We start from the raw sequence: 27572 nt of genomic DNA on the forward strand, positions 1-27572 counted from the left end.
CTCTTGAAGTTTTGGAAGTGTGGGGAGATAGAGGAAGTATGCTGAGGAACGATAGAAAGAGGTGGCCAGAGAGAGAGAGAAGTAGAGTGGGAACGGCAGGTTGAGGGGGGAATGAAGGTGACGAGGGGAAGAGTGCGAGGGGCTGCCTTTCCCCAGCTGGATTGGAGCCTTTCGGTTACTTTGCTTTGGATACAAGTGGGCAAAAAGAACCCAGCAAACTGAGTTTTAAAAGTTCCTTAGTAACTACATGGATGTTGGGAACAAAGCTCCTTCCTGGCTCTTTCCCTCAGGTTAGAGATGGGAGGGACTAATGTGCAGAGGCGTTAAATGATTTACCCAAGGCCACACACCCAATGGTCAGCGGAGCTGGGACGAGAGATCAGGCCTCCCCTCACTGCACAGGGTGGCATTGCGATGGCATGCTCCTTGGAAGGGAAACCATCTAGAAAAGGCAGCTGGCAGGAGGCTGCTTCTCTGACAGCTGTTTCAATGATGGAAGTTGGCAGCTTCAATTTGAGCCCTCGAAAGGGAAGAGGTGAGCATCCCTTGCCCAGGAGGTCATTTTTTTTTCAGTTCAGGACTACCTGGATGGGGAGAGAAGAGGGACGCAGTGTGACAGTCAACTTTGCAGCAAAATCCACTCTGGGCACCTACCATAGCATTGTCTAATCACTCTCCAGGCCAGTGACTGGGGGATACGTAATCACCAGAAAAGGATTTGCTCTTAAGTGACTGGAATGTCAGACAGGCACTTCGTGGTGCCTTGGGGATGTCTGTTCCCTTCGAGCTTCCAGCCTGTTTTGTTTCTTTTTATTCTTCTACCAAATCTGGAGCTGCTAGATGGAGAATAATATTTACAAAGAAATACCTCCTCTCCATCCCCTGAGATGGGGAAGTCCATGGAGGCAGGGGCTAAGGATGTGGACTTGGAAGTCAGACTCTCTGGGTTTGAACCCTTGCTCTGTCTCTTACCCTGTATCTACTTAACTTCTTTACCTCACTTTTCCAGTCTATAAAAAGGGCATTGGAACAGTAGCACCCCCTGCGATTGTTTGTAAAGATTAAACAAGTCGACATTTCTAAAACATTTCAAATCACGTGACACACAGTCGGTGCTACACAGACACACGTATTTGTTAAGTAAACAAAAGTAATTAAGAACCACACTCCAAACAGAAATGCAGAGGTGGGGTCAGGAATCAAATATAGGTGACGACTTCATGTGGTTATGACATGGTCTCAGTTCCCTTAGAGAAACTGAGTGTGGCCTGTGTGTTGGTGCCTTAGCCATCAAGATAAATCCATGCTTTTTGACAGTTGGGGTGAGCGATGCAGATAGCGGGGCATATACCCGCCTCAGATTAGTGTGTACCAGTCACCCCTTTTTGATACCCACAGTATGAAGGCACGGGTTTCTACCAGCTTTGCACCTGGAGTTAGCTTCCCTTGATCATGCCTCTAAGACAGGCTGGGAGTTTCTCCAGGGAAGCGTCTCCCATGATCTTACAAACCTATCAGTCCCTCCCTGCTCCCACGTGCCCAAGGCTACTGACCTCAGAGCTGCTTGGAGCAGCCTCATCCCTGCCCCTGCCCCTCAAGGGAAAGTGAGTCTCCATGCTAAAATAAGTCAGTCCACATAACTCACATCAGTCCTGACAGGCAACAAGTGCTCAGAAACTGCATGCTATTATTAATAATACTAAGACTATGATTTCTGGATGCCTCCCAGGCTTCCACTTTTCAAGGTGCTGTAGCATGGTCAGTTTCTCTGCAGATCTGGAGACAATGGATGCCTCCTGCACAGAAACCATTTATCTTCTGGGCTTGCTATACCTAGCATTTTATGAAGTTTTTCTTGACTACTTGGGTCTGTTTCTGGCTCAACCCCTCACCCAGACTCTCATTAAGTCTCTGCTGAAAACCTCTATCTCTCTTTTTCCTGACCATATGGGTTCAGACTCAATCCAAGAGGCTGGCCATTGTAACAGCCCCCATTTACTGAGCTCTTACCCTACACCAGGCACTTAAAAAATTTTTTTTTAATGTTTATCCATTTACTTTTGAGACAGAGCACAAGCAGGGGAGGGACACAGAGAGAGAGGGAGACACAGAATCCGAAGCAGGCTCCAGGCTCTGAGATGTCAGCACAGAGCCCGACGTGGGGCTTGAACTCACAAACTATGAGATCATGCCCTGAGCTTAAGTCGGACACTTAACTGACTGAGCCACCCAGGTTCCCCTACATCAGGCAATTTTAAGTGCCTGGCAACTTGATATCATTTAATCTGTGCAGTAACCCTATAAGGTTGGATTATTAGCACCTGTTTTACATATGATGAAGCTGAAGCCCAGACAGCATCACTTTCCCATGGTTACCCAACTAACAGATGATGCGGTAAGAATTCAAACCAGCAATCTCCTTCCGGATCCTAGCTCCTCACTAGGACACACACTGATGGGCAACAGATGTCATGCTACCTTCATCAAACTCTGGCCCTCCTTTACCAAAAATCCTTTTTCGCTTTTTGGTTCCAAAATGAATCTTTCCCTGTATCTCAAATTGACATAAACATTTACTGGGTTGGGTTCTGTTGGAGGAGTTGGTTACACATTTGGAGCCCCAGCTAGCTATCAAAACTATCTGTTAATAGGGGCCAGTGTCATGAAACATAAACAGTTGATTCAAATGGCAGGGGTCTTTATCCCAGGATTGTGCGAATATCTCTTATATGTTAGCTTTAAAGACTCTGTCACTTGTTCCATATGTATCACTATGTTCTTTTAAGAATGGTCTGGTAATGCTCACTGGTAGTTACTACATGTCTATTAGTAAGGCTTACTAAAGATCTGTTGTTCACTTTTCAATATCTGTTCTCTCGTTTGTTTTCTGCTGATGCCCACATAGGCAAGAGCAATAAAGTTAGCTAAAAGGTGGTCCACAGAATTCTCGTTTCATATGTTCATTCATTAAGTCACTCACTAAATATGCATTTAGCCTGTCACATGTAAGGAATCCATAAACAAGCTTATGAGCAAAGGTAATTAGGATAATGTTTCCAAGTATTTAACCAATATGTTTTATGCCCCCTTAAATCATGATTCTGTGTAGCCTCTACTTCCAAGGCTGGGTCATAAGGTGCATTGCCCTAAGGAAGGAAAGGCTGTGGACACTATCTAGAACAAAGAGACCATGGACCACTTTTATGGCTCAAGACTAAGCTCTAGTCTTTCAGTGCCAGGTTTCTACTGACGAGCTGCCATCTTGTATGAGGATTCTCAGCAGATGGTTAAGCATAATGCTTTTAGAGGTCATCTACTTCAACACACTTCTTTTACCAGTGTGAAAACTGAGGCATAGAGAGATGAACGAGATGCCCTGAAAACTTAATGGCAGAACCAAACTTTATCCTACAGCTCTACTTGGAATCCAACATTCTGACTGATTTTCTTTGTTACTTGGGGAGATGTCTAGGTTTTCACCCATACTCATTTAAAAAAAAAAAATTGTAATGTATTTTTATGGTCCAGAAACGAGTTTGCTTTGACAAAATCCACGTTTCACTATTGCTGTGTATGTCTCTCAAGAACAAAGGGGAAGTTTGTGAGCATTGCTGCGAATGTTTTCATCGGTTCCACCAATTGATTGGAGGTAGCCTGGGGTGGCCAATTTGAAGCGGTTAAGACCAGCCTGCGCCTTGAATGGTAATCATTCTGGCTTTAGTGTTCTAATCTTAAAAAAATGATTCAACACGGTCATTAAGATGTCAGGCCATGAAAGAAAACCCTCCTTACTTATGATTTAATGAGTATTTAGGACAACCGATAATCCTCTGATTGGATCAGCGTGTGAACCGTGAGCCCAAGAGTACATTTCATGCCTTGTCTATGTTGTTGCAGCTGTTCTGCAGCTTGACCCCTTGACACAGTCACTGTTTGGTGTCAGTATTTGCAGACTGGACAGTCTCCTTCTGCTAGATGGTCTGCTTTGTGGGGACTTAAACTCCTTTATTAGTTTACTCAAAGATACATAGATCTCCATTCAACACTTGGATTGCTCTGAAAGCAAGTGGGAGTCCACATAGTATAGAAAGGAGAGAGAGCAGTAGTTGGAAGTTGGATCATGGCAGGCTGGAATTTAGGGCCTTCCGTGATCTGCTGAGGTCTGCTACATCTTAGACCCCCTTCATTCAGTCCCCTATGTTCCTCTTTCTGCGTGATGTCAGTGACAATCTGCCCTTTAAGTCTGGCTTAGCTGCCAAGAGGAAAAAGCATGGCTGCTTTTTTTTTCCCCCCATCCATGGACATAAAGATCCTTAGAGATTAATTTTTTCTTGAGAAGCTAGTATTAATTTCCTCAGAGATTTAAGACTGCAAAGAGGTTGATGCATATAGGAAGGAATAAGCTGAAGCCATGGGGCTGGGGCACCATGGTTGTCATTGTGGTGTCCATTTTATGAGCCATGTGAAAGAGGGATCCCGTGGTGACAGTGATCCCCTGGTGACAATGACCATGGGAAATAAGCAGTCAATAGGGAGTCAGTAGCTGGTCTTAACCGCTTCAAAAGGAAGGTACAATCTACCCTTTGTGCATGTGCATTCGCGCAATGAAGTTAATTCACATATTTTCCATCTTGTGAATATTTTCTCTGATTAAAAAAAATTGTGGTTTCTGTTAAAAATGTAAACAGAGGAAATTATAAAGGAAAAAATTAAAATGACTTCAGGTTGCAACACCCAGAGATATGAAGATTTTAATGATATTGGCAAATGGCTTCTCTGAAAAGTTTTTCCAATTATATTTCCATTGATTGCTGGAATATGAATGCTTATCTTAGTTTATCAATACCAGCATTAATCTTTAAATTAAAAAAATGCCATTTTATAAATGAGAATTGGCAGGTAAATTATTGTTTTAAACATTATTATTAATTATCAAAAAATTATATATTTTTCAGTTGTGAATGGTTTGTTTACACTTTTGACTTTTTAATTCATTTATCTGTTCTTATTTATTTGTAAGGCCGCTTTATACATTTGGTACATTAACAATTATATATCACTGTTATTGAAAATATTCCACCTTATTCTTTGCCTTTTACTTTTTTTTATGGTTCTGTTCTTTTCCAAAGGGTTACTGAAGTAAAATGAATGTACAGTAAGCTGCACATATTTAAAGTATACATCACCACAGTCAAGATCATGGACATATCCATCATTCCTAGCAGTTTCCTTGTGCCCCTCACAATTCCTCTCTCAATTCCCTCTCCCTGTCCCCAGTAACATCTGCTCTTCTCTCTATCACTACATCTCCATTTACACTGTCTAGAATTTTCTATAAATGGATTCATACAATATGTCTTTTTTCATACAGCTTCTTGGGCTCAACATAATTATTTGAAATTCATCTATGCTGTTGCATGTATCAATATTTCATCTCCTTTTATTGCTGAGTAGTATTTCACTGTATGATCGGTTATACCACAGTTTACTTGTTTTTTCACCCATGGATGGACCTGTGGGTTGTTTCATGTATTACCTGTATTACAAATATCTACAAAAGCTGCTGGGAACACTTCTGTTCAAGTCTTTGTGTGAACGTATGCTTTCATTTCTCTTAAGTAAATACCTTGGTACAGAATGACTGGGTCACATGCTGGGTGTAGGTGTAACTTTTTAAGAAACTGCCAAGCTTTTCCAAAGTGATTGCAACATTTTACATTGCCATCAGCAATGTAGGAGGGTTCCGGTTGTTCCTTACCACCAGCAGCACTTGGTATGGGCAACCTTTTAAATTTTAGCAATTCTAGTGGATGTGTGGTGATATTTCATTGGGATTTAATTTGACTTTTCCTAGTAAGTAAGGATACTGAACACCTTTTCATGTGTTTGTTGCCGTTCTTTTCTCTTCCTTGGTGAAATGTCGGTTACGATTATTTGTGGATTTTTTTGTTTGTTCTATTATTGAATTTTGAGAGTCCTTATGTATTTTAGATAAAATCTCTTTGTCATATGTGTTTTGAAAATATTTTCTCTCCAGCCTGTGGCTTGCTTTTTATTTTGTAACATGTTTTTTGAAGAGTATAACTTTTAAATTTTGGTGAAATCAAATTGATTGACTTCTTTTTTAACAATCTGTGCTTTTTGTGTCCTACTTTAGAAACCTTTTACAAACCCATGGTGACTACTATTTTCATCTTTGTTAAGTGGATTTTGAGTTAATTTTCATATATAGTTTAAAGTAAGGGTCAAGTTTTATTTCTTTTTCCACTTGGATATCCAGTATTTCTGGTACCATTTGTTGAAATGGTTTCCTTTTACCCACTGAAAAAGATTTCTTTTTTACCAACATATTAGGGCCCTAAGGCTGCCATTAACAAATTACCACAAAACGGTGGCTTAAAACAACACATTTTTTCCTTATGGTTCTAGAAGTTAGAAGTTCAAAATCAAGGTGTTGACAGTGCTATGCTCTCTCTGGAGACTCCAGGGGTGGATCCTTCATTCCTCTTCCTGGCCTCTTCTGGTTGCTGGAAACCCTTAGAGTTCCTTGGCTTGTGGTGGTCAATTTCTTTATCCATATTCACATGGCTGTCTTTCCTGTGTGTGTGTGTGTGTGTGTGTGTGTGTGTGTGTGTGTGTGTGTGTGTTTTCTCTTCTTATAAGGACACCAGTCATATTGGAGGAGCCACCTTATTCTATACGAACTCATCTTAACATAACTAATTGTGTCTTCAAAGGCCCTATTTCCAAATAAGGTTACTTTCTGAGGTTTTTGCTAGACTTGACTTTAACTCAGTACCAAATTACTTTGGTATTTTTGCTGAAAATCCATTGACCGTTTTTGTGATTGCACTATACTTTAAAACCCTTGCTCATCTTGAGATCAGTTTAAACATTAACCTCTGTTTTATTCCAGTTTGTTAAATCATTGAACCTTAAAATCTGGAGTAAATTTTCAAATATGGTAGTTGATTGCACTGTAAGTTTCCACCCCCCCCCCCCATAACCAGTTTCCTTCCTTCCCCTCTTAGTATTTATTTTGTGTTTTAAATTCTAAAGATACATACATAATGTCATGTAAATGCATATATATGATCACATATACTTAAAAATAGCCATTTTCCACTTGTGAGATAATTCATCTCATACCCTCTTTGATACTTCCTCTAAGTTTTTGTAAACATATATATGGGGCCACTTTGCTCTATTACTTTTTTTGAGATTTGGGCTAGGCTAATCGTAATGTTACAATTTGCTTTAGTGATTATTAAGGAAGGTCTCTCATTGCTTTAATTTTTCCTGCTTATTCTTCATGATAAACTTCAAAATAATTTGTTCAAAAAGTTTGAAGTCCATTGCAGTTTCTAGTGGCCTAGCATTGTACCAAAACATAATTTTGAGGCGAACTGTCACTTTTTCAATTTTGGTCATCTCATGGAGAAATATGCCTTCTTTTACCTAAGTCTTTGCTATCTTTCATTAAAGCTTTATAGTTTTCCTCATGTGGGTTTCTAGTACATGTTCTTATTAGCATCATTCCTAGATATTTTCCACTTACTGCTTCTTATTATTTGCAGAGCCTTTATTTTTCTTGTTTTATTTTCCTAACCAGTTTCTGCTGATATATAGGCACATAAATACTTTTGGTAAATTTATATTCAATATGGTTGCTTACGAAAACTACTTGTATTAATTCGGTAAATTAAAAAATTACTTTTATCCCCTTTTGGCATCCAAAATTTAAACCCTGTAGGTTTGTTTTTTTTATTTTTCCCTTTTGGCTCCTTCGATGATTGTTTTCTGATGGCTGGACTGAGCTCCTTTTCAGATCTGCAATTTGAGGACAGGTTTGTGTCTTCCGCTCATAACTAGATTCCTATTGTCGGGGGAGTGTTATTCTGCTAGTCTGATTGTCTCCTGCCTTTGCTGCTTTGCTCCCTGAAATTTTCAACATGGTGGTGCATTGAAATGTACAACTTCCTGTAAGCGATAGTACCTGGGCTCTTGTGTCCTCACCTGCATCTCCTTTTGGACATCCTACTTTGATGCAGTGTCCCAATACCAGTTTCGATGCCTGATTTGTTTTGCTGAGGATTGCTCTGGCCAGTCATGTGGAAGAGATCTGGTACAAGCACAATTATGCCTACTTTAGGAAGTAGCAATTAGGCAATAGAGAAGACTGCTCAGCTTTCAGCTTATCTCAGAATTATAAATAGAGGAAGCAGACAATGGGAGAAGCAGGAAGAGTCATCCTCCCAACTTTAGGAGGACGGCTTGGTTCGTTGGCTAACATTTTCATACTCTCTGCAGATAATGGAAATATTTCCTAGATTTTAGCACCAAATCAATGGCCACTTCTAATTTTGAAATGGTCGTAAGCTCTTTTTTTCTTTTCCTATACATAGGTTTCTCAGTAGAAAGCCAGGGAAGCTTGCTTCTTGGGCTCCAAGCCAGATGCCATTTTTAAAAAATTGTTTAATGTTATTTATTTTTCAGAGAGAGAGAGAGAGAGAGAGACAGAGCGTGAGTGGGGGAGGGGCAGAGAGAGAGGGAGACACAGAATCTGAAGCAGGATGCAGGCCCTGAGCTGTCAGCACAGACCCCAACGTGGGGCTCAAACCCACAAACCGTGAGATCATGACCTGAGCCGAAGTCAGACGCTCAACCCACTGAGCCACCCAGGTGCCCCCAGCTGCCATTCTTAATAGAAAGTTAAGAAGTTTGGAGGCAAATGAAGTGAGTCTTTGGAAACTAGTGTTCTATAGATTGGGATCCTCCATCAAGAGGCCTTCATAGAAAAAGGAAAGTTTCTTAAACATTTGTACAAGCCCTTCCTCACCCACCTGCCCTTCCTCCTTGAAACTTAGGCTCTACCATTCTTATAAAATGTATTTGGCACTGTGGAAAAACACAGTTCACAAAGCATTTATTTTATAGCATGTATCAGACAAATAAGGTGACAAGAGCCCTCATATCCTAAAAAAAGGTGCTTACTAAAACTGCTTGTATTCTGTAATCTTAAAAATTACGTTTATCCCCTTTTGGCATCCAGAATTTAAACTCTGTTTTTTGTTTGTTTATTTGTTTGTTTGTTTGTTTTGTTTTGTTTTCCTTTTGGCCCCTTTGATGATATTTACAGGAAAACAAGGGCCTGAAACTGGTCCTTCTACCCTAGCCAGATCCCACTTCAAGCCTGTATATGAGAAAGCAGGATTCAGATGGTAAAGGAGTCAGCATTTCTTTGAAGAGAGTTGTCAGGTTGTCCAGTGTTTTCCCTCCTGAGAGGGATGTCCTTCTTCCACCCCAGACCAAGTGAAGGGCACTTCCAAAGACTCATTTGTAGAGGGTGGGGTTATCTTCTGGGAGAAGAAGCTGACATATCATCCTCATTAAATGCATTCTGAACTGGAAACACCTGTAGGTGCACCCCAGGTCGTGTATGATGAGTTTCTGGAAGAAATTGACTTTGGTTCCCTGGAGTCAAGGTAGCAGAAAGGTACCATGTTGTTGCATGGATGTTCCTGGAAGAAGGTCTAATGGTGAAATTATGATTAGAGCTCAAAGAAGGGCTGACTGGTGGAAAGTGGTTTCACCAGCACTTAGGGGCAGAAACACTGAATCTTTTCTTGAGTCATTGTGTGCTACAGAAGTCAACAGAGGAGCCTCATCATGAGGGGTTAATGAGAAATTGCATTACCTGAGAAGGGAAACTGTAAGCTGGAGGTGCCTGAAATGGGCCCTCTCAAATGGACCCACAGAAGCATCTGGTGAGAGAGGGAGAAAAACAAAGAGCTGCCCCACTGAGGACACATAGCTAAATTACATTACCAGTCGAGTAAGATTTGGCTTACTTAATCCAGCTCCCCACTCTACCTCCCATCCCATCCTTGGTCCTGTGTGGGTTGAGGGAACAATGAGCAGAGTGATAAGGAAAAGACCACCATTCTCTCTCACCTCCTGCAGGTCAGGGATGTTCATGTGTTTATTCTGAGCTGGGAAGAAGCTTTTTTTTTAAGAGGCAGAGAGAGAGTGTGTGCGTGAGTGTGTGATTTGAGAAGGAGCAAAGGGAGAGGGACAGAGAGAATCTTAAGCAGGCTCCGCAGGGTATAGCTCGACCCCAACTTGGGGCTTGTCTCACAACCATGAGATCATGACCTAAGCCAAAATCAAGAGTCAGATGCTTAACAGACTGAGCCACCCAGGCGCCCTATGAAAGAAGCGTTAAATTGAATGAGAGATTCAAGTGCTTAATGAGGTTCTTCGGACACCAGAAAGAATGCGCAAAGCTTCAGATCTGTTCAGGGCTGGGAAAGAGAAATTAGAATTTTTTAAAGGTGGTAGTTTAAAAAATTACTTTCCCATTTTGCACCCTATAAATTCAGTCCATTCTCAATGTTGATTATACTTGTACAAAAATCTATATGAAAAGGTAAAGTTGCGTTGAGATTCTTTGCCTAATTGCTGAAAAAATATTGGGGTTGAACCTGGTTTCTTAAGTTCTTAGAAGAGATGCCCACTATTTATCTTGAATGTTCCTTGCTTTCATGTTTTGCAGGAATGATTAATAACAATGCCAACCCAGTTTCTCAGTCTTCAGTAGTAATAACGTTGACCAGAGCATAGGCAAAGACAATGAAAAAATTTTAACATGAGCTGAATCTCTGCTCTAATAAGAGAAAACATACCTGTGTCTTTTTTTTTTTAATTTTTTTTTAACGTTTATTTATTTTTGAGACAGAGAGAGACAGAGCATGAACAGGGGAGGGGCAGAGAGAGAGGGAGACACAGAATCTGAAACAGGCTCCAGGCTCTGAGCGGTCAGCACAGAGCCCGACGCGGGGCTCGAACTCACGGACCGCGAGATCATGACCTGAGCCAAAGTTGGACGCTTAACCGACCAAGCCACCCAGGCGCCCCTACCTGTGTCTTTTAGAGATGAGCATATCTTTTCCTGGCCCATAAGTGTTGTCATAGGAGTCTATTTGACTTAGAGCTCTTCAGATTTATATTTGGTTTTAATAAAAATTATGGATAGTAAAAGATTAATAAGGTAAGAACCCATGAGTCAACACAGATATAAATAAAGGAATAAACAAGTAAGTGAGGAAGCAGGGAATGGGTTTTCCTTATAGTAGGATGTTAACTAATAAATGTAAAATAAGTTAAGGAATTAGAAAAACGCCATCTGCCAACCAGGATAGTATTCATTGGTTTTAGCATCGTGGATCAAAGTTTGAGTAATGAAGGGATATTCATGTAGTCTCAGACTGTACTTTTTGTTACAAACAGTAAAATAGTAACATTAGAGTTACCTGGCAGGCATCGTATTAACCAATGATCAAAGCTAACATTGCCAGAAATGGCACTGGTCAACAGTAGGTCTGCCTGATATCATGCCCTGACATCTCAGCATCACTTATGGAATATTCTTGCCAGACGGTGTAACTTGAATCTCATTTTGAGGAAACAGTGGACAAACTCAAACTGAGGAATATTCTCTAAAATAACTAGCCTTTATTCTTCAAAAATATCAGTGTCATAAAATACAACAACAAAAAAAGAGTCAGAAACTGTTATAGATTATAGAGACTAAAGAGACATGACAACTGAATTCAGCACATGATCTGGGATCTTCTTTTGGTATAAAGGACGTTATTGGAACAATAGACAAAAGGGAAACGTCAAGATCTGTGGAGTAGATGATAATGTCGCTTCAATGTTCATTGCTCCATTTTGATGATTTCCTGTGGTTATGTAAGAAAATTCCTTGTTTCTTGAAGACACACTGGAGTATTTAGGGATGCATTTTTCTTTAAGTCAGTCTGAAAAAAATATGAAAGAGAAGGCTAAAGCAAATAGAACAAAATGCTAACATCTGAGGAATCTAGAAGAGTTTCTGATCATTCTTTTTTCCTATTCTTGACGCTTTTGTGTAAATCTGAAGTTTTGTCAAAATAAAATATAAAAGAAATAAAAATTAAAAATTACAGGGTATGATACTGATGTCTCATTTTTTTATTATATGTTTTAATAGTCATAATAATAAGCATGTATATATCACTTACTCTTTGCCAGTCACCATTGTAAGTGCCCCCCCCCCCCACACACAGTCACTTGATCTTTATCCTATGAACTAGGTGGTATTATTATTCCCATTTCACCAGGAAATTGAGGGACAGTGAGGTTAAATAATCTGCCTATAGTTACATGCCAGTAAATGGTGGAACTGGGGTATGAACTCCCAGGAATATTGATCCAGAGTCCACATAAGAACTCAGTGAATCATATTTCAAAGATCATTAATATCACCTGGAAGCTCTTTTTGGAAGTTCTATTTGGAGTCTGTATTAGTTATGTAGATAACTAATCCATGTAACACATTACCCCAGAATTGAATGGCTTAAAACACCAGACACTTAATATCTCTCAGTATCTGTTGGTTAGAGGTCTGGGAGAAGCTCACCTGGATGCCTGTGGTTCAGGATCTCTCAAGAGACTGTAGCTGTTGACTGGGGCTGTGCTCTCATCTGAAGGCTCGACTGGGGGGATGTTTGCTTTCAAGCTCCCTCACTTGGTTTTGGCAGGCCTGGATCCCTCACCACATGGCCTCAACAGATTTTCCTTGTGACATGACAGTTGGATTTCCCCAGAGTAAGGAAAGAGAGAGAGAGAGAGAGAGAGAGAGAGAGAGAGAGAGAAGATGCTTAAGATAGAAGCCACAATCTTAGAATTGAATCTCAGTTGTGATGTGCCATCACTTCCTCTGGATCCTATGTATTAGAAATAAATCAGTAAGTCCACCCCACTCTTACAGAGAGGGAATTATCCTAGGGAGTAAATACCAAGAGCTGAGAATCATTCAGGGCCATCTTAGATGCTGCCCACCACAGAGTTTACATATGAGTTGTGTACATGTTGTTTTTGTTGTTGTTGTTTGTTCTCGTTGGGAATTATGATCTCTTGAAAGAGGCCAGTTTTTAAACATGGCCAGAAATCATGTGGCAGGGGTGTAGAATGGTAACTTTCTAAAAGGCAGTCTTGTTTCTACCTGGCAATGAATACAAATTGGACCTCTATTACCTTTTTCAGTCATTACTCCATTAGCTCTCCAGGTACTGGACATTACTCCCAGATACCAGCAAGTGACCGGCTGTGACTTTTGGGCCTTCCCCAAAGAGTGCTCATTCCTGTTCTGCTCACTGTGTCCATGTCTTCATCAACATGTCTTTTGCTGGATTAGTGGACTCCCCAAGGCTAGAGAATGTGCCATTTTTGCTAAATCTGTTACTTCCCACCTAGTACATGCCTGAGCCAGGGGCTGAGTTAAAAGAGCACTGGCTAATTCTCTAGGAGAGCTCGCTTGATTTTTGGCCATGGCCGAGGGTCTGACATATGGCCAAGTCATTTGTACACTTAGTTGATTCTGTAAGACAGGCTTTTATACCTGTGCAGTTGTAATAGAGAGACCAAACAGATTTTGGACTTGATAACTTCCCAGGATTACAACCTTAATCTTTTCCCCTTAATTGGAAAATCCTTTGGCAGGGCAACACCTTTGTGAAAGTGGTGTAGGCAACAGTTTATGAACTAAGACACCATTTTCACCCGGGTTTTTCTCTTGTCATTCCATGTGGACACATTTCCTCTCTCTTTGCTGCCTAATTCTCACTGTTGGACTTCTTCTTTTGGAGGAGGCATAATGTTTTGGAGGAGAGGGTATAAAACAGAAAAATAGAAATAAAATAGCCATGAAAAAAAAAGAAATAAAATCGCCATCTCATTTGATTCCATCACCCACTAATTAACCAAGTTAACATGTTGTTCTTCCTTTCAGTCCTCTTTGATGTATATATACTGTTTAAAAAGATGAAACTAGAATCCTATTATACAACTTCTTATTTTTTCCACTATTTCATGAACAGTAAACAAGGCTGCTTAGCATTTCACTGTGAGCATCTAGTTAGACACATTGCTCATTGTGGATGTTCAGTGTGTTTCCAAGTTTTTTTCCCTTAAAAGTAATGCTATCACAATTTCCTTAGGCTGAATCATTGTGAATCTTTCTGATTATTTCCTTCAGATGATTTCCTGTAAGTGAAATGATGGGATCAGAGAAAGAAGTGAGAATTGGCATGGATTCTGAAAGCCGCTGGGAATTTCTGGAAGGGGAATTAGCTGCAGAAAGTGGACAGGAGGTCAGGGGCCATACTGGGGAGACCATGGGCAGTGTAGTCGGTGGTTCAACAGATGGCCCCCTAGCCTGCAGTCCCAGCTACATGTTATTCAGACACTAAGTCTTTGATCTTAGCAAAGTTACTTTCACTTCCGAACCTGTTTCCTGATCTATAAAATGGGATTAATGATGTTCTATAAAATGGACCAAAGGTACAGGGGCTTTTACCAAAATCACCCCTTAGAAAAGAAAGCATATCTGGGGTGCCTGGGTGTCTCAGTCGGTTGGGCATCCGAATTCAGCTCAGGTTATGATCTCCCGGTTTATGAGTTTGAGTTCTGCATCGGGCTCTGTGCTGACAGCTCAGAGCCTAGAGCCTGCTTCAGATTCTGTGTCTCCCTCCCTCTCTCTGCCCTTCCCCTGCTCACGCTCTGTCCCTCTCTCTCTCAAAAATAAATAAACATTAAAAAAAGAAAAAGAAAAGAAAGCATATGCACATATTGTAATCCTTACAGAGTGTCTCACATTTTGGGATACTGTCTTGTTTACTTTAACTGAAAAAAGCACGGTGTTGTCTAAAGAAAATACATTGGCCTGACATGAGTTCAGTCAGTGCTGGTTTAGGATGCTTACAGAAGCTTCACGACAGAATCAAGAACCAGAAAGAAGGCAAGTGAATCGAACACAGATTCAGCAATCGTTTCTGGGAAAATGACCTCCTGAATGCAAATACTGGATCCATTGTAAGCAAACCTTCTGAGGATTCCTGTAAAAGGCACGGAGGTGAATGACTACATTGCAGAGCTCGTGAATAGACACCTAAGGTTTGAATAACTGGAACAACTGTCCTAATGTTATATTAATGGGTATTTGTGGCTTGGGATAAAATTTCCAGTGACAGTGTGCTACATCTCATACAACTGAGATGGAAATGAAAGTGACCAGTCGGGAGAAAGATGAACTGAAGGACTCCAAATGTGGCTGTAGAGAAAAAGAACACGTTGGTGAATAAATTATGTAATGATTCGTAAGACCAGAAAAAAGCAATATTTCTACAGTAATGTATAATTCAAATAGGATGTGATTTTAAATAGGTATGCGCGACTGAATTAATAAATTAAATTTTATAAGTCATATTTATTTTAGCTCCTGTCCTAAGAGTTTATGTAGTTAACTGGATAACAAGTGGTATTCAGAGGGTCTTTTCGTTGGGTAAGATGGGTCTCCTTACATCTGGCCGGTCTTAATTGGTTATCTAACTCGTAACGTTGCGTGAGAATACAAACGTGACCTTGATGAGGTGCTCGGCCCTCTGCCTGGCCCATAGCGCATGCTCATTTAACACCAGCTCACGTTATGGGGGGGGGGGGGGGTCAGATAGCAGATGCCAACTCTGCACGAGCACCCATAGAGGGGGTGGGGGAGGGGAGACCAGGAAGCAAACTTGACTTACTTTTATCATTTGGTTTAGGGTAAGGTTTCACCATGTACCGTTGCCTGTTTCCAAAAGTAATTTTTTTTTTAAACTCATGAAAATGATGTTTCGTATGGGGACCCAAGAGAGCTTTCTGACTCCAGTGCCTAAGGTGTTGTCCCTGGGCTGATCAGCCTCCATACCTCAGCCCCCCACCCTCCTCCAACACCACTACTCCTGACCCTATGAGCCTAAGAAAGGCTCATGACTTAACTTCCTCCTCAGGACACAACCTAAGCTCTTGTGCATCGTCTTTGACAAACTTGTCATGAGAATGAGCACAGGGGTTATCATCGTCTTCATGTTACACCTTGGGTGCTACGATGCTGAACCTTTTGTGCAAGATCCTGTAAAAGGGTATAAGAGCTAGGAAGGTCTCTGCGTACCAAAGACTGTTCTTCTGGAAAGATAGTATGTATTTAGATGTTAATAAAGTGAGGCAGAGAAATCGTTTCTTTAATCTTTTTTTTTTTTCCTGAGAGAGAGAGAGAGACAGAGACAGAGACAGAGTGTGAGCGGGAGAGAGACAGACAGAGAGGGAGGCACAGAATCCGAAGGAGGCTCCAGGCTCTGAGCTGTCAGCACCGACTGAGCCACTCAGGCGTCCCTTGTTTCTTTAATCTTTTTTTTTTTTAAACGTTTATTTATTTTTGGGACAGAGAGAGACAGAGCATGAATGGGGGAGGGGCAGAGAGAAAGGGAGACACAGAATCGGAAGCAGGCTCCAGGCTCTGAGCCATCAGCCCAGAGCCTGACGTGGGGCTCGAACTCACGGACCGCGAGATCGTGACCTGGCTGAAGTCGGACGCTTAACCGACTGCGCCACCCAGGCGCCCCTCTTGTTTCTTTAATCTTAAGGAGAAAGAACATTAGAGCCGCTGAGGGGTTCCAGAAAATGACTCATAATGGTTCTTATTGGTCAAATGAGGCATGAATATTAAAGGAACATTATATTACAGTGAAAGAGAATCATAAGTCTGTGGTGTTTTAGCCTTAACTGCTTCACCTGAAAAATGGAGGCATAATATCTCCTTGCAGGGTCATTGTAGGATTAGAGATTATATATGTAAGGTGCTCAGTTCAGCATCAGGTTGTTTATTTGTTTTTATAGCAAAAATAGCCTAGGCTAAATAAACCACAGTAACAGTTTACTTTCCCTTTTAACGGTTTATGACTGCAAATATTTACACCTCATATAGTATGTCTGCCCATACTTCTCACTTTACGCGTGCGTGGAATTTTGTCAGTGTTTGTGTGTCGCGGGAATGGAGGTGAAGTTCAGAGATGGTCATTTTTTTATTTGAGATTTTACTTGAGATGGATGTTTGATGCTACTTTCGTCACTGACCTGATTATACTTAGATTGCAGTCTCAGTACCAACTTTTCCCTTTCCCCCATTAAAAAAGAAAAAACTGTGGTAAAGTGCTCAAAACATGAAATTTACCATCATAACCATTTTTAAGTAATTAGTTCAGTCACATTAATTACATTCACACTGCTGTGCAACCATCACCACCATCCATCTTGTAGGGAAGGAGAATTTTTCCCTTCTTCCATTCTAGGTTCTTTGGCTAGTCTAATAATCAAATTGACATAAGACAGATTAACAGTAGAAAAATACGTTTTTATACCTATGGGAGCCCAGTAAAAATACGAGAGCCAAAGGGCAGATAGGTGATTGAGGCTCATATAACACTCTGAGCCAAGGAAACAGATAGGGGGTCTGGGGATATAAAGAGGAGGAAGGCCATTCACAGGAAGCCAGAGGATATGCAGACACGGTTCTTAGGTAAAGCTATCTCTGCTAATAACTTTCTTCCCGGTACAGGACACCTTTCTAATGTAAATTTAGACATGTTAGGGGTAGGAAAAGAGCCTTTCCTGAATCTGCTGGGGTTTGATCGCCTTCAGCTCACAGTAATCCTCATGCCGAAGACGCACATTTCTAGGGCGACAAATTCTTCTCCCCTGCAGTCCCATTTCAGGAAGCAGTGTCTCATTTCAAGAAGCGGTGATGCAGCAGGACTCCCAAAGTTAGGCCTATATTGTGCAAGCGACCAAGTAATTAATAAGAGATGTTTCTATAGGAACAAAAGAAAAACAAAGTTTTGAGTCCCAGGAGCTGCCGGTCGAGATTTCTAGATGTCAGGCTCGAGGCATCTTTAGATGGCGTGGGGTCAGGCAGTGGCAATCTGACGGGTTTTCCTGGTTTGCAGTTTGAACGTCTCTGGTGATATTTTTGGGTACACCAGTAAAGTTCATGAGTAGCCCATCCAGGAGCAGGTGTGCAGAAGATTGGCTCAAGTGAGCGATTGTGGCTTCAGATTTTCTTTGAGGTTTGTATCACGTCATCTAGCTTCAGTTTACAGGGCTTCAGGAAAAAAAGGTAGTTTTAGTTGTCAGTGATTCCAAGTCAAAGGATTCCTAATCAAATTGGAAATAGTTTGGAGATTTGTAGCTAGATGAGGAAACCAAAAGAATTGAGGATCCAGTCCAGTCTATAGGTAAACAGTAAAGCCCCAAACACAATTAAGAGAACTTGAATCTAATATCCATACGTGGGTATTGTAGTTGCTGTTGAAACATTTTTTTCTCTCTATAATCGCCCTCATTCCTACCAGAGACAGCAGACTTAAAACTAATATGTTTACAAAGTAAGCCTAGTTTCTGTAAGTTTGGCCGGATTATTTCTAGAATAATAGAATAGTGATTGCAGCAAGAATAGTGATTGATCATATAGGCTCTTTTAAATCTGCTTTGCTGGAACTTTTCAGAAGGAATCACAAATTGAACTTTTAAAAATCTGTTGAGGGGTGCCTGGGTGGCTTAGTTGGTTAAACGTCTGACTCTTGATTTCTGCTCAGGTCGTGATCTCACGGTTTGTGAGATGAAGTCCTGCATTGAGCTCTGTGCTGGCAGCATGGAGAGAGGTTCTCTCTCTCTCTCTCTCTCTCTCTCTCTGCCCCCTCCCCTCAAAATTAACAAATGAACTTAAAAAGTCTCTCAAGTCTAGGAAGCCAAGCCAGGGAAAGTTGCAGACTTTCCCTGCAACACCTATAGATTTTGGTGAATTCCTCTTTTTTCCGAGACCCACAATATTCTGAGGTTCTTGCACCTGCCAGGAAGTCACCATTCTTACTCACCTTATTCACCTGGTTAGGCTGATAGGAATCCTATAAGCAAGTACTAGGATTTATTTTTTCTAAGAGGCTTTATTGGCTGTAAAAAGTCCATCTTAGTTCCTTAAGGTTGTCTGGCATATCTGATTTTATGTACATTACTGTCAGATATAACATACCAGTCATATTATATCAGTGGCAGTGTAACCAATCTTTCCAGTTGTGTCTTGTTACAAGGAGAACAGATTCTTCCTGAACTTATGCAAATAAATATATTGAACTAAGATTACACACTCACTAAGAGTTTCCAAATTCTGTAGGGATCAGGTAGGGAGAAAAATTATTTCATCTTTGTTCACATAAGTACACTTTAACAAATGGCTGTAAGTCATAATTAGCTTCAGAAAAAAAGAGAAAAGTGTTCTTTACATCTGGAAAAACAAAACATTAAAGAACCAGCAACGTTTTAAACAAAAAGTCATAAAAACTATAATCATCATAGTTCATTTGGTCCCATTTAATTAATTCTTGTTGATCTTTCGTTAACAGCTTTATGAATCCAGTTTTTTCATAGGAGCTTCATAAGTTTTTACAGAGTGCAATGGTATGATCTTAAAGTGATCAGAAACCTGTACTTGGAATTCTTTCTTTGAGTCTCACTAAAGATCAAACACTTTTGCAAAAACATCAGAGTAAAGCAATAACTAAATGCTAAAAGACTTAACAATGGCCATGATTAACGATCTGATGAGAATTCATTATAATATGGCTGACAAGGAAATTTGGTTATTTCTGTAATGTACAACATTTCAAGATAGTAACTAGAATTACAGGGGATAACATTCCAGGACATATCAGGTTTCTAGGCACTTTATACAATTTCTGGAACACTTTTATTAATAACGCTTACCCATACAATATAACCTAAGAATGTTTATCATCATTTATTTGACATTGCTTGCCACATGATTTAACATATCAAATAAGTCCAATTATTGTGTTGTTAGAAGGAGAAAGAACAAATATTTTGCAGTGTTCTAGGGACCCATCTGGCAAATCTCAAAGTTAGTTCCAGGTCAAACAGACTTCATTTAGAATTTGATTTGGGGATGTTTGTCGAATGTCAAAAGGCTTGGATACTTGGCTAAATAAGGATCACAGATGATTATGAGACAATCCTCAGTTATCTATTTAATCAAAGTGGCAATAAAATATTTCAAAGGCAAATACAAAAGGTTACATAGTCATAAGTAAAATCTAGCCCTTTTAATATTGAGAAGACTCAGTTCTTTTAAATAATCAAAGATCAGATGATGTCAACATGAAGCCCAGGAAATTACTTTGGTAAAACACAAAAGTTTTGTTTTCTAGACAGATTACTTAAGAAGTAAAGAAAAATATTTTATAATATATTATTATCAAGGGCAGACCAGTGGTACAAGGAAACTTTGTTCTTTTTGCAGGTGAAAGAAAATTATTATAGTTTTATGTAAGTACGCTACTGATTTTAAAGCCTAATTTTATAACCCTTGTAATACACTCAGTTTTAGCCAACTTGACCACACAGGGTAAGATGCTCTTTTTTCCCAACTTATTTGATTTTTTGCTTTATTTCTACCTTTCCCATTTTGAAATAACAAATTTTACTTTAGGACACATGTGCTTTCTTTTCTCTTAACAAAAATACATTTCCTTATTTCATATCTTTTCTTTGTCTAGAAACATACTTCTATCCCCTTTACATACACAATTCTTTCCCTTACTATTTTTGGTAGCTCTAATCACATATATTAATTGGAATACTTACCCCTTAGAACTGTTACACCAGCATTCTGTAGATTGAAGGTTTATGAATATATCTCATAATTTCTGGAAACACGTTTCTTCATAGCTCCATCCTTTAATGGATGCTTATGCATGCAAGACATGCTTACGAATAGACCCAAATTTATCTTTAGTTTTCTGCAATAAGAAGGCCCAAATCCATAAGGCTATGTTCAGTAATTAATGTTTCAGTGTCTTATTTGGAAATGATCTAGATATTCAATGAATTTTGATGGGGTTTGGGGGTGATGGTGAGGGGATTCGGAGCTGACAGCCAAGAAAGAAGTCTTGAAGATGTCTTTGGTGCAAAAAGGTGTTTTTATTAAAGCACTGGGACAGGACCCCCATGGGCAGAAAGAGCTTCACTGGGGTCATGACGGGTAACTGTTCATATATCTTCAGGTTGGGAGGGGGTTAGGGATAGAGTAAATTTCTAAGAAATTTTGGAAGCAAGGTTTCCAGGACCTTGAGGGGCTAGCTGCTGTTAGGAAAATGTCACTTATTACTGTTTAGTAAAACCTCAGTCATGAGACCCTTCACATGTACATCAGGGGCCCATAAGCTTGGGGCATGATTGCCAGCATATATCTTGGGGGAGTTGAGATAAAGGAAGTCTCCAAAGGAATTTTTATATGTTAAAGTAGACTTACAGGATCCTGGGGGGTGAGGATAATGTTAAGCCAAGATTCCCTTTTGCCCCTAGACAAGTGTCATCATCCAGGCCGCTGAGCTCCTAGAGGGAGGTCACTCTGCCGGTCTCAAGGATTTGCCCGTGGGCTGTAGGCAGTAAGGGAATTTAATGTTTCATTTGCCTTAGTTTCCCATATTACCGTGGCAAGCACTTAAACCCCTTTCCTTTGTTCTTGGGTGGCCAGGAGTGTCCAAGGAATATCACACATATTCCACCTCCTTCATCAAATTTTCTATCACTTTATTTAACTTAGCGAAACTTTAAGGTTTCAAGTTACCAAAAAGATTTGAGAAACTATTTTAAGTACACATTTCATAAAAACATAATTTGCTAAAAAAGTTTACCTAAAAATTCTTGTCCCACTTACATCTAAATCATGTGCTTGGAACAGTTATATTTCGATTACCCATGAAACTTCATGAGACACGAGACAAAGTCAGCCATCATCCCATTTTGCTGACGGATCCGTAAGAGAGATAACATGAAGTTTATTAGCAAACCCAGGTGCTTATGTATCTGAATTATAATCAGTGTTGATAACCCTGAAGGCATACCTATTTTAATTAAACTAACAAACTTCCACCAGCTTTTATGTACCAAAGATTATCCCAGATTGTGTGGATTTGAAAAACATTTGGGTTTATATTTCTGGAAATTTTGGAATATCCAATTCTTATATAAGTACTTATTTGTTTTTAAGCCAATTAAATAGAGCCCTTTTACAAATTAATTTTGGCAAACCGAGACCCCCATAGCCACTGCCTTAACATTTTAGCCATGAGTCAGACGCAACAACACAAAACTCACCAGTTTACAAGAGAATAGTCATATCCAAATTTTATCTTGGCAGTTGGAATAAGTTAAGTTTACCTGTTGAGATGGCTGAAACCCCATTTCCAAATACTACCCTCCCTCCTTGCTTTTCCCCCTGAAGGAAATAATGTCTCCAAAGTTTGCATTTCAATATTTGTTTTTTAATGTTCTACTTATTTTTGGGAGAGAAAGAGACAGAATACAGGTGGGGGAGGGGCAGAGAGAGAGAGGGAGACACAGAGTCCAAAGCAGGCTCCAGGCTCTGAGCTGTCAGCACAGAGCTCAATGCAGGGTTCAAACACGTGAACCATGAAATCATGACCTGAGCCGAAGTCAGGTGCTTAACCAACTGAGCCACCCGGGTGCCCCTCCAAAGTTTGTATTTCAAAGAATGGCTCCTTGGTCCTAGAAAAGGGGAGTTTGAAAATCTACATTAAAAAGGCACAGAGAAAGTATCCAAGTTTTCTCCAAGATGTTTTTATAAAGGGACTATTTTCCTTTTATCAGAGGTCTAGAGTGGTTTAAATGTTAGCTTTTTTCTTAGCTTCAGGACAATTCTGTTTTTAATATCCCAGTATCAACAAGCATGTTTAGATGCATACGTGAAGTTAAGGGGACTGGTAAGGATGGACGAGATCGAATTGCCTCTAGAGTCACATTTCTGGTTTTGTAGAAATTGGTTATTTCCAGTTCCCCCCCACACAAAATTGAGTTGTAGCCCGAATGATATCCAAAGGCTGACCGGCCCATCCAACTACATTTCCTTTAATTTGCTTCTGTATCCCAGGAAGATTTCCAACAAGTATGGAAATTAAAAGATGTGTGTGTGTGTGTGTTCTAGAACTGTGGGATTTAATGCATTATGTCTTTTTTTTTAAGTTTATTTATTTTTGAGAGAGACAGCAAGAGCATGACAGAGGAGGGGGCAGAGAGAGCGAAGCAGAGGATCTGAAGCAGAGCCCGACACGGGACTCAAACCCATAGACCATGAGATCATGGCCTGGGCCGAAGTCGGACACCTAACCGACTGAGCTACCCAGGCACCCCTAATGCGTATGTCTTTAAAGTATGTATAAAGTGTTTACCAAAAGTCTTCTGTTTGAATGTACATTCCAACCTTGGACTAGTTCAGCTTAGGGGGGAACCTCTGCCATGGCTTCTGTTTGCCCCTGAACATGAGCCTCCAGCTTAGAGATCTTTCCTGGTCATTTGTATGAGGGCCTGGGAGAGATTACGGCTCTCTGTTTTCTCTGTGAGAAAATAGGGTTTTTTCAAGGGGGCCGGCTGGCTTACCCGATAACTACCATATACTCATGGATGGGAACAATACCCCTTGATAGCCAATCTAGGTCCCTCTGAGTGGGGTTGTGAATGGCCACTAATCCTTTTAGCTCCTAACTTCGGTAGGATCTTCTGAAAGTGGAAGTAAAAAGACTTTATAATTTATAAGATGTGCTGCTGTCCAGGAGGCCTGAGTTCTTTGCAGTGGGGAATCTAAGTAAGATACATCTGCCAGGGACATTGTATAAGAAGGCCTGAAGCTGCCCGAGCCTGATTAGAGAGCCCTGGAAAGTTGGGAGAGTTACACAGAACAGCAAAATGAGCCCTACCCCCTGTCTGGGGTGTTTCTGCTAAATTCACTTCCCGACTTACAACATTTACATGAGCACACTGTATACTGTGACACTGGAGATTAGGCTGGAGTGTTCTGTGTAAATCTCACAGGGAAAGGGAAGTTGAAACAGGCAGATGGGGCCAGATTTTGAGAAGAGGAGTTTATCTTGGATTTTAATTTTTTGTTATAAGTCTGATTTCCGTCCTTTCATTTTGCTATCCCTAAGGCTAGCCATTATATTTCTTTGTGTCCACTTTTTAACTTGGTGTTTCCATAGGTACCAATAGGACAATTGTTCAGGATGGGACTGTCTGTTATTTTTTTTAAGTATAGCCAATTCAAAGGATCCATCATCTGGCCATTGATGAGTAACATATTAATCTCAATAGCAACTCAGTCCAATAAGCCTTTTACAGCTTAGCCACAGACATAAGAGTGTCCCAAAAGAAGGTGCAAAAGACACAGTCCCCGTAGGAACCAGAAAGTTGGCTCCCAAAGATAGTCTAAGAAAGTAAAGCCCTCCTTCTGCCTCCAGTCAGAGTTGCTAATCTGTGACCCTGGGAAGGCATGACTGGGATGGGGCTTTTCTCGTACTAATAAAACAACAAAGATCGAGATGACATAAGCCCCTTATGGACCAGGACCCCCTATGACAAGTTCCCCCGAGAGCTGGCATGGTGAACCAGAGAGAATTGTGCTTGGAACTTCATGTAGTTGAAGCCCAGGTGTACAAATACCTGATCGGGTCCTTGCTTTCGATTCTTTTGGGTGTATATATCCTTAAGGAGAATTGCTGGAGCCTATGGTCTATTTTTAATTTTTTGAGGAGGTGAAGTATTGTTTGCAATATTGCGTGCCACTTCACCTTCCCACCGACAATGTCCCTTTTACTCTTTGCTCCCTGGCTGGCCTCTCCATGAAGGGCTTGGGAACATTAGTTGCTTTTCTCACATTATCGTACAAAGGACAGGGTCCCCTCTTGCATCCCGTCTATCACGACTTAATTTGGCATTTATTGCCTCTTTATCTTTGTTTTACTTGGTAATTTTGTTCAGAGGTCATGGGCTAGAGGCTTAGGTGTAAATCCTTAAAAAGGACACGTGAACATGCAAGTTATCCTTTGTACATCTTTACTGGACTTTTGTCATTTTTTTATTACCGTTAATATACTACCTGTACCTATGGGCTATCTATCACTGAATTTCTCCAACATCCTTAGCAAGGACATGTCATAAATATTTGCAAAGCTAATATAGACATGCAGCCCCTTAGAGATTTGTGGGAGTAAAATTAATCTGGGGAATGTATTTGATGTTTGGTTAGTGTCTGATTCTCAGGTGTACTAGATGTGTCTGACTACATGCTGTTATACTGGAATAAAAACGCTTGGGCAGTATAGTGAAATCTACAGATGGTCTCCTCCACCCGGTCCGCTCCCCATGACTCCGAATGATAATAAATATCACCAGTGGAGTTCCTCCCCCGTTTTCTCAGTATGATCTGTCCCTTTTGCTTTTGAAACGGTGGCGGTTTTCTCCACATCTCTTAGGTCCCCAAACCTGAGGGGGTTTTAATTTCCTAAGATTGTGTGTTTAGCCTGTGAGGAGAGGTACAGATGCCTTAAGGAGTAAGAGAACAGATAAAGCAACAAGTTCTCCAGGGTTCTTTCTGATCGTCCCTTCTAGAGTCAGGCTCTTCTCCACCAGCATTGTCTTGGCATGTGGCAGCCCCCTCCTACCTGTGTGCTTACTAGCATTCCAAGACAAGCAGCGTGGTGTTGAAGCAAGCTTAGGGAGCCAAAGACTTTCCACCTATGGCCTTGCTTCCTAAGTCAGCCAGAATCCTACATGGGTGCTCCCGGAGTCCTCAGGAAGCCGTCTTCCCATCGAAACGGGCAGAGATGCACCTACAAGTGGCAGTAGCTCTGTGATTTTATTTTATTTTTACAATTTCTGTTCCTCATACCACCCCTGTTTAATTCTCCATTGATTTTTTTTTTTTTTGAAAGGAGAAACAAATCCCCTCCAGTACTCTGTAGAAGGCGATTACGATCACTGCTGAGGAATAAAGTAATTTTAATGTAAATCATATAAACTCTGAATGTAAGTATCTGAACTGATAGGGTCCTTCAAACCATTGCAATTTTTTTGTATTTCCACTCTTGGGAATGGAAGACTTTTTAAAAACCGAGACTTAAACTCATCATTGCAATCTCTCTTATGCTAAGTAGGAATCTTAATTATCGTTGAATAATCAGCCTCGCCTAAATCTAAAGGTTATCCTAAAACCGCTGACAGTAGCAGAAAGCCTAGTAGTTCTTTCGAATGACAGGTTCAGATAGTTCCAACTGAGTCGCTATGGAGTTGTTCAGTCCAAAGAGCTCAGGTCAAAGGAGAGTTTTGTTTGATATATTCTTTTTTCTCTGAATGGGGACTGACTGCCTATTTTATAAATATGGTGACATGGAATTAAAGTTTATATTATCTGGCCGTTTTATTATAGGCTGCTTTTAATATAGGCTCTTTTTTAGGGCTCTTTTATCATATACTTTGAAAGCACATCTTTTGGTGGGAGATATTCTGTGCTAATTAAACCAGCAGAAATCTATGTAGACTGAATTAATAGCCAATGAAACTGGGGTAACTGCTTCTTCGTTTGCAAAATGCTGAGCCATTAGGAGGATCAATCAGTAGGGGGTGGTGTAATCCACAAACACAGACATGCATCTGACTGCAGAGTTGTTCCTTTTTTTTTTTTTTTCCGTTTTGAAATGCATTAAGAGAAAAAAGCATCCCAGTGGGGGCTTAATAAAGGACTTTTTTCTTCTTTTTTTACCTTTTATTTTTATACCAGGCTTCACAGTTTGGACACCACTGTGAAGTCAACATTGTGAATATTAAGCAGGAAAGGGAATGAGGCCAAGCTGTTACCTGGTTGTAAGAATCAGATACGAACCTTTTTTCCATTGCCTGTGTGGAAGGTGTGATATGCTCAGAATGACCATTTTGATCTTGTTCAATCGGCAAATTTAGTAATAATGGTTAAGTCTTATGCAAGCACGAGGGGGGTTATAACTGGTATGGATTTATGATGGGGTTCTAATCTCCAGGGCATAAACTTGAACCTCCCTCAGGAGACCAAAGCTGTCCTGTTGCCCGGCATTAAACTAAACACGCTGGTGTTGCCCCTAACAACAGTTGCTAGGAGACCTTTGCCAGCATGTGGAGGGGAGGGAATCACTGCTGATCATGGCACTATTTATCATCATACACCAGCAGTCTTGTTTAGGGAAAGGCCTGACACACACTGACTGTGCCACATGATAGAAATATCATACACACGCTGGGAACGGAAAGCATCTGGAAAAGGTCTGAGAAATCAGACATAGTTGTCGTGCGACTGGTATCTCATCCTGTGTGGTTTCTGACTGTGACTGCCAACACGGCATCAGTTGTATGACAGTATTAGATTTACTGTGTGACCATCCCGCCTCTGCTGGGGGAGGCTTGGAAGGGATGGGGAGGGGGAGTGGGCAAGAAATCATGACGATATTGTTGCTCTGTCCGTATTAGGATTGTAACTCTGGTAAAAATCAACACCTACCCTATATTATCAGTGGACAGCCCAAGTAAGGATATATTTGGAGCCTTCTCTAAATCATGACATGATTTGATTTATAGATCGTCAAATATCTCATGATGTAACTCACTTTCTGAGGCGCAAAGGTCCCCTCCTCCAGACTAGTTCCTCGTGTGAAGGTATTACATGCATTCTAGCACGGCACCACTGTTCCTGGAACGGATGAGCTCGACCCAATCAGAGCCCGAGCGGGTGTTCCCAGGAAAGCACGCCACCGTTTGAG

The 27572-nt window shown here is 40.6% G+C and overlaps 1 protein-coding gene and 1 long non-coding RNA gene across 3 annotated transcripts in view; one reads left to right on the forward strand and one right to left on the reverse strand.

Annotated features, from left to right (window-relative positions):
* Positions 1 to 27572, forward strand: part of FRMD4A (FERM domain containing 4A) — a 607025-nt gene that overhangs the window by 63849 nt on the left and 515604 nt on the right. The window lies entirely within an intron of this gene.
* On the reverse strand, positions 17252 to 26853 carry LOC109273707 (uncharacterized). The gene is made up of 3 exons (XR_002083206.2): positions 26641 to 26853; positions 19066 to 19198; positions 17252 to 18019 (listed from the first exon to the last, which is right to left on the reverse strand). It is a non-coding gene; the product is annotated as an uncharacterized LOC109273707 (long non-coding RNA).

This window comes from Panthera pardus, unplaced genomic scaffold, assembly GCF_024362965.1.
Source record: "Panthera pardus isolate Hobbes unplaced genomic scaffold, ASM2436296v1 HiC_scaffold_6, whole genome shotgun sequence".
Classification (NCBI taxonomy): Eukaryota; Metazoa; Chordata; class Mammalia; order Carnivora; family Felidae; genus Panthera; species Panthera pardus.